General features: G+C 37.3%; 1 pseudogene; it reads right to left on the reverse strand.

The window, feature by feature from the left end:
- Window positions 1-4,349: 4,349 nt before the first annotated feature.
- LOC103259904 lies at window positions 4,350-5,281 on the reverse strand (annotated as a pseudogene).
- Between the last annotated feature and the right edge of the window lie 2,991 nt (window positions 5,282-8,272).

Consider the following 8,272-nt stretch of genomic DNA (forward strand, 5'->3'; position numbering starts at 1 on the left):
ATGTAGAGGTGGTTTGGTGGCAGTGTAAGTTCTTAGGGATTGGATATCTGGGAAAGATTTCAATTCTCCCTCGCTGATGAAGCTTAACTTGGCAGGGTAGATTATTCTTAGTTGAAATTGTTTACCTTTTAGTACTTTGAAGATAGGGCTCCAAGATCTCCTAGCCTGCAGGGTTTCTGTAGATAAATCTGCTGCTATTCTAATTGGTCTTCCATGGTAGGTGATCTGGCCTTTTTCTCTTGCTGCCTTTAGGATTTTTTCTTTTATGCCTACTTTGTTTAGGTGAATTATTATGTGTCTCTGAGTTGGTCTTCTCATTTATTGTCTTGCAGGGGTTCTCTGAATCTCTTGTGTTTGAATTTTTGCCTCACTGATTAGATAAGGGAAATTTTCTTGAATGATCTCATGGAAAGTTTGTTCCAGTATGGTCTGTGTGGTATCTGTCTCTCTTTCTGCCTCAGGAAGGCCAATTACCCTCAGGTTCAGTCTCTTGAAGTAATTGCTCATCTCTTGAAGGTTTTGTTCTGTTTTTTTGAGCTTATTTTCTGTGTTTTTAAGAGTTTGGGTTAGTTCTATATTTTGGTCCTCAAGCTTTGAGATTCTTTCTTCTGCTTGGGTAATTCTGCTTTCCATGCTTATCAGTTTGTTATTTATTTCATTCACAGTATTCTTTATTACTATTATCTCAGATATCAGTTCCTTCCTACTTTCTTCTTGTCTCTCCTCAATTCTTTTTAATCTCTCCATTAATGTCTTGATATCTAGGTTTGTAGTTTGAGACCAGTCATTCTGGGGCTCTTCATTGTTTGCATTCCAAAGTCAGTTTCCTCAGTGTCTGCCCTCCCAGAGGTCTGGGGGAGACCCATATTCTTCTTTTGCTTTTTTTCATTTGTGTAGATTTTTCTCTCCTACTTTCCCTCCCCTCCTTTAATTCTATTTTTCAGGAAAGGGGGGTTGCTTTTACTTCTTTTAATTCAATCTCCTGTTCTTCCTTATGAGGGTCCTCTGACTTTGTTCACTTTTGAGGCTGGACTGTGGGTTGGGGGCTGTACTTTTTGCAGTTTTGAGGTTTAATTGTGGGGGATCCTGTGATTCAGAATCTATATGCTGATTCCAGCATCCAGCAACAGGTGTATGAGCACACTGGAACCTATTTCCCACTGCCTTACAATCTATCTGTGCAACCAGATGTAGATTTGGTCCCTGGATCTAAAGGTGGTACACAAGAGGAAAATAATGGAGGAAGGTGGGATCAATAGGAAGTTAGAAAGAGAGAAGAGTGAGAGGAAAACAGACATACATACCAACTAACAGGTGAAAAAGAGACACAAGGCCAGAGAGAAGTGAAAAAAAATGCAAGAAAAATTCCCTAAAGAATACTGGTAGCTACACAGAGACAGTTCAATAAAATCGTGAAACAGATAGTGTAAGTCAGAAAGCAAACAAAAGTGAGCAAAACAGACAAAATGATAAAATCAAAAGTCAAAATAAGAGATCAGACTAGCTCTGGAATCTTTCCAGAGTGTCTAAGGTCTCTTCCACTCTGATCTCCAGCCTCTCCCCTCTTTTCGTTGCAGGTTGCTAGATTTACTCACAGTTTGGGTTTGTTTTTTTTTAGCCTGCTGCCTGGGAGGTCTGTGTTGCTTAGTTGCCTTTGTCTGATTCAGCATAGGGGAGGGGTTTTGTCTCCTGTTTAGCAAGTTACCTTAGGAACCGAGGTGCAGGCTGGTGGAAGGTGGGTGGGGCAATGCAAATCTCTGCCTGGAGAATGGCTGAGGTGGCAGTTTCACTTTCATGGATCTTTTCTCTCCACTCATCTGGGTCCCTGTTTAATCCACTATGGTGTTGTGGGAGGCACTGGGGATCAGCTACACAGCTGGGCGCTAGATCCAGGGTGCTGCCAGCAGGTTGGGATGGAGTAGGGAGTAGGGAGTTCCCTCCTCTGGAGCTGAGAGCCTCCGATCAGCAACTCCTTAAGATATGCTGTTCCCTTACAAAAGCATGGGGTCGCGTGCTGAGTGCCTCATCCAGGGTGGGCCCAGAGATCCAGAGCTCCAAAGCTCCAAAGGGCAGGTGGTGAGTGGTGAGGGTGGCCCTGGGCCCCTCACAGGGTACTTCAGCCAGAAATGGGACCGGTATCTCTGAGGGGCAGACGCCCAGAGCCTCTCTGGGTGACCAGCAGCTTGGTGCTGGGTGCTGGGCGAGATGATGTAGCCAGGGAGGGAGCCGAGACCCGAGATTCCCACATGGGTGGGAGTTACATATAGTGGAGCAGTAGCAACTAGGGGCCGCAATATCCGGCCCTGCATGGGACCGAAGGTCTCCGGGCCTCAGACCAGTGTGACTGGCAGTGGGCCAGGGGGTGGGGGAAGAAAAGTAAGAGTCTTTTTGGGAACTCACATTCGGAGAATCTCACAAGTCTGCCTATGCCGTCGCCATCTTTGTTGCATCTCCCCACATTTCTCTTTCAATGATGAATGTGTGGAGATAGAAAAAGTGGAGTTAGAAATACAGGGTAAACTTCACCAAAATTTGTGATCTAATGTGTTTCAAAGTCTTTGGCTCTTTTTCCTTTAATCTGATGGATCTATAAGCTACATCTATCAGTAATATGGGACCAAGAAGTATATTGCTATAAATGGTGATAAACTTTTAGTCTTGGGGAATTCTGAACACTTTAGGGAATCTTAAACAGGTGTTTAAGACTACCCCACTTGGTTTTTTTCTTGAAAATAGTCTGGAATGCAGACTGTTATTCAGACTATAAAGCTAGTGCTCAAGTTTTTTTTCATTTAATGAAGATCTGCATTAAAATAGATCAAAAGATTGGAGCCAGAGGTCAAAATCTCAAACTCTTTCTCAGGACTGTGGGGGAATAATGTAGACTAAGCAATTTCAATTGTGGTATCTATCTGGCATGAAATGATCAATATCATAGATAAGATTCTGTGAAAGACTGAGGAAAAAGTTTGAATGAATATTCAATGTTTTCATGACCATAGAGACTATCCAGTGATTGACTATCCAGTGATTTGTTATTCAGATTCCCAAATAATTAATTCATCTAAAACCTAGGTGTGAACTGTTTGGTATAAAAATGAAAGCATAGGCAAGAATTATGAAAGCTTTTTCAGTTCTGTGATGTATAAGAGAATGCATCAGTAGAAAAGAGAAACTACACTTATGTATAGCAAAAATTTTTAAAGAAGATTATATGCTATATCCAGCACTAAAGGAACCTAAAAAAAGATGATACAGTACCTCAGATCTAGTAACATTGGAGGTTATGAATAACCCAGTACTTTAAGACAAAATGTGAGGAAATACTTCCTGGAGTCTGGAGAAAGTAACTCTTGCTGTAAGAGAGCTGTTCCACAGGAATTCTGGCTTTTGGTGGAAGGATGTAGCCAACAGTTGGCAATTGCAACAGGAAGTAATGAGTAACTTCATTCTCCTCCTAAAATTTGGTCTCTTATTAGATTTTCCCTTTGGTCAAACTCATCTTGAAGCAGGAGGTAAAAACAAACATACAAAACCCTTAATCTATTTATATAAATTCTGAAAGGCAAACCACATGAAGCATAGAAAATAATGAAAAATGATTGAAAGTAGATCTGAATAGGGATAGAGATAATATACAAAATATTCTGGTGGGGCAGTTCATTTATCCATGTTGATGTTGCAGTGTGTTTTACTAACCCCAATCATTAAGACTCCTGGCAGGATTATGGTAGGGCATAGTTCCACCTAACTGTCTAGACCCTAAAATATCAAGTATATATGCTTGAGGTAGTGGTGCTTGGTCTTCTTTTTCTTTTCTTTTCTTTTTTTAAGATTCAAAATACAACTTTCCTATAATGTGAGTTACATTACGGCGAAGTGATGCTGATTTGTTCTAAACATAACCCTTCGAAATTAAGCACTTGTTTTCATGTTGTTTTTTTTTTGTCACATGTGTTTTCCATTATTTAAAAAAAATTAAGTATTTTGTATATTTGCTTAACCTAAATAGAAGGTAAAGTAATTAATATATTTCCTGTGAACATATAACCATGTTTTCTGATAAAGGATATTATCCCAATAGAGGTTCACTTAAATAAAGAGAAAAGTAAGAAGATAATTTTGGGCTTTAGGATGTTTTGAGAAAGTTAGCTTGAATTAGAACAAGGATAAGAAAGACACAAAATAACTTTGTAACTGGAATAATTTATTTTTAGAAATCACTGATCTTTTGAAAACTTGATTTCAAGACTTCTACAATCTCTTCTTAAAATTTAAATTGATTAATCAACAGACACTTTAAATTGGCAAGTAAAAATTGTATATAATTATGGTAATTCAGCATTCTCTTACTTCTCTGAGGGTAATGCAATTCTTCTGAAAGAATCACTGAATACTTGTCTCACTTGTTTGTTTCTCAGAGTCTAAATGAATGGGTTCAACATGGGAGCAATGGATGTCATTAGCACGGTCACAGCCTTATTAATAGCCACAGACTCCTTCGCTGAAGGTTTGACATAGATGAAGACACAGCTTCCATAGGTGGTAGAAACCGCAATCATGTGAGAAGAACAGGCGGACAAGGCCCTTTTCCTCTGCTGTGCAGAGGGGAATCTTAGAATGGTTTGGTGATGTATATGCAGGACAGAACAACACACAGAAGGCTTGTGATGAGGGCTAATACAGCACAGGCAATCACCATCTGTTCTAAGAGACATGTGTCTGAGCATGAAATCTTCAAAATAGAGGAGGAATTACAGAAAAGATAATCAACATTAGAATTACAGAACTCTAGATTTTGTATCATGATGAGTGGTGGAAGTATGACCAACACACTAACGGTCCAGCAGCAGATGACGAACCTTCCACAGACTCTGTTGTTCATGATAGTTACATAATGCAGGGGTTTGCAAATGGCCACATAGTGGGCATAGAACATGATGGCCAGAAGAAAAAATTCTGTTACTCCAAATACATCAATAAAAAATACTTGCATGACACAAATATTATATGTAATTGATCTGTCACCCGTTGCTATGTTGTATAAATATCTAGGAATACAAGCAGATGTGAACAAAATCTCTAATAAGGCAAAGTTCTGTAGAAAAAAGTACATGGGTGTTTTAAGGTGAGAGTCCACTAAAGTGAGGGATGTGATAGTCAAATTCCCTGTTATACTCAGCATGTAAGTGAGAAACAGAAACACAAAAATTAGAACTTGAAGTTGAGGATCATTTGTCAGTCCTAGCAAAATGAAGGTTGTTATTGTCTTGTTTCTCATCATTGACCTCCAGTTTCTTTTACTTTTTCAAGAAAAATTTAGACATCACCAATAAATAGAGTTGTATCAGAGACAAATAGTACAGCTGCTCTCTTCTGCTAGGGTGTAGAAAGTCACATGGGACTGTTGCTTTTACCTTAACAACCAAAACAAATCAGATGAATTACAAAATAGTAGTTATAAAAGTTCTATCAAAGATCTGATGATCCAAAAAACCTAGGTGAAATAAACTATATAAAATAATAAATCCTTTATAGAAGATAAGTGACATAACTACTCTAATCTATGGCCAAGGCAACAAGGATGGAAACATTTGCTGTAGACAGGAGCAAAAGTACAGTACCATTAGCTTTAATGAATTTTTAGTAGTGGAATATGGGCTTTTGTGACAGATTTTCAAAGATTCCTCAGTCAGAGTGAATTTTCACTTGCAACTATTTCCTACAAGTTCATACCAGGTACTCAGAGTGGCATTTCAAAGCCTAGAAGTAGAAAAAAGATATTGTTCCAAGTACAAGTTAGATGTCCTCTGAAAAAATTCCATGCCTTCAAATGCAGAAGAACAGGGGTTGGGTAGAAGAGCTGAGAAACCCCTTCAAAGCATTACAGATTCACACAGAGCATAAGGTTGCCGATTTCCAAAGACTGAGAGCAGTCTAGCACGTTTAGGGAAAATTCTCCTAGAATCCAGAAAGCTAAGAGTGGACTGAAAAGCAAGAACTCACCAGTGTGAAGACAACGGATAACAACAACAACAACAAAAACTGTCACCTTAGAATTCTTTATTCAGCCAAAGTAACCATCAGAAATGCAGGCAAAATATGCATTTTTATATAGAAAAATGTATATAACTTATTCCAGCACAGCTGCACTTAAAAGAATTCTAAAAGAAGTGCTTCATACTGAAAAGAAATGATAGCAGTTGGAACCTAAATATGCAGGAACCAAGAGCACTAAAAGGTTTTTTTAACCTTCTTTTTTTCACATATATATGCAAAGCTATTTATTTTCTTTGTCTGTGTGTATCTATCTTATCTGTGTTTTTCTATAATTAGTTTATATTAAGATTTAAAATTAAAAGCACAATTGTCATTTCATACAGATAAATACTGCAGAATCTAGAAATTATACTTTTTTGAATTAAGTGAATTTAGCAAGGTTTCCGGATGTAAGTCAATAAACAAAGACAATTTTATTTCTATAAACCAGAAATAAATAATTTGAAAGTAAAAAATAGAATTTGAAATTACATCAACAGCATCAAATACTTATGAATCATTCTAATTAAAGATATTTAGGACTATACAACTGTATATCTCACAAAAGCCTAACATTCAGGATCTACAAGGAACTCAAACATGTTGAAAGGAAAAAACTAACAGCCCTATTAAAAAGTAGGCAAAAAACATGAATAGACATTTCTCAAAAGATACTATATAGGCCACCAACAGACACATGAAAAAGTGCTCAGTCTCACTAGTCATCAGAAAATTGCAAATCAAAACCACACTGAGATACCACCTAACCCCAGTAAAATGGACATCATTAATAAAACAAAAAGCCACAGATACTGGTAAGGATGTGGAGAAAAGGAACACTTCTACACTGTTGGTGGAAATGCATACTAGATCAACCTCTAAGGAAAGAAGTGTGGCAATTCCTAAAAGAACTAAAAATTGACGTTCCATATGGCCCAACAATAACCAGAGGAACTTAAATCACTTTACAAAAAAAGATACCTGTGCATGTATGTTTATTGCAGCACTATTCCCAATAGCAAAAACATTGTACTATACTGCCCATCAAAACTGGACTGGAGAAAAATGTGGTACATATACATGATGGACTATTATGCAACCATAAAGAAGGACAAGCACATGGACTTTGCAACAACTTGGATGGATTTAGAGTCTATAATACCAGTGATCTATCGCAGAAACAAAGAACTAAGTACCACATGCTGTCACTCACAAGCAGACCCTGAACATTTACAATAATAGTATAAGAAAGGGACAGGCAGTAGCTGGGTGGGGCGGGGCAAAACATCAGTAAGGGCACCTGTACAGTGACCACTTATATGTCTAATCCTGAAGTGCACACCACATCGTGATGGGAAACTATGGGGAGGGGCAAGGAGTTGGGATTAAAGGTAGTCAATATCTGCCTGGGGAAGGGAGGGCACAACTCATCAACAAGGGTACCTCTACAATGAATATTTTTATACCTAACCCTTAATTGTACCCCATAATTTTGAAATAAATTAAAAAAATATGTTCAGGGCTATAAATCCTAGCTATAGAAATTAGGAAACACTTAAATAAATTAAGAGGTATGTTCATGAATTCGAATATTGAGTATTGTTTAGTTATTAGTTCTCTCTATATTGTTCTATAGATTTAATACAATGTCAGTGCAAAATACAGCCAGAGTTTTTGAAGAAATTGACAACTCAATTCTAAAATGTTGTAGTAAAATACCTCATATCAATACATGTTAGATCACTATTAAAAAAAGAAAATGAATAAATGAACTATCTTACCTTATTTCAAGACTTGCTAAAAAATCATAATAATCAGGCTGCTATGGTATTTTTATGAGGATAGAAAAGAGGTCAATGGGACATCAAGGAAGCTTTGAATGTAGACACACATAATAGTGGTCAATTGGTTTCATTAAGGCTCTCAGTCAATTAAATCTGGAGAGAAAAAAATTTGAACAATAGTGTCAAAAAAATTAGATGTACACAAGGGGGGACAGACCCAAAAACTTCAGTCACACTCCATCCCTAAGAAATAATTTGGGATAGATAATAAGCTAAACTTAAACACTGAGCTTCTTTAGTTTCCATAAGAATGTACTACTTTTATTTAAAAGTAAAACAAAATAAAACAAAAATTACTTTTCTTCTTCTTGCCTTTTGCAAATAAAGTTTTTCCTATGGAGTTTTCTCTATGTTGTTGCCAATATTCTTTATCAATGCATCAATATGTT

Source organism: Carlito syrichta, unplaced genomic scaffold, assembly GCF_000164805.1.
Source record: "Carlito syrichta isolate Samal-C Ts95f unplaced genomic scaffold, Tarsius_syrichta-2.0.1 Scaffold303056, whole genome shotgun sequence".
Lineage (NCBI taxonomy): Eukaryota > Metazoa > Chordata > Mammalia > Primates > Tarsiidae > Carlito > Carlito syrichta.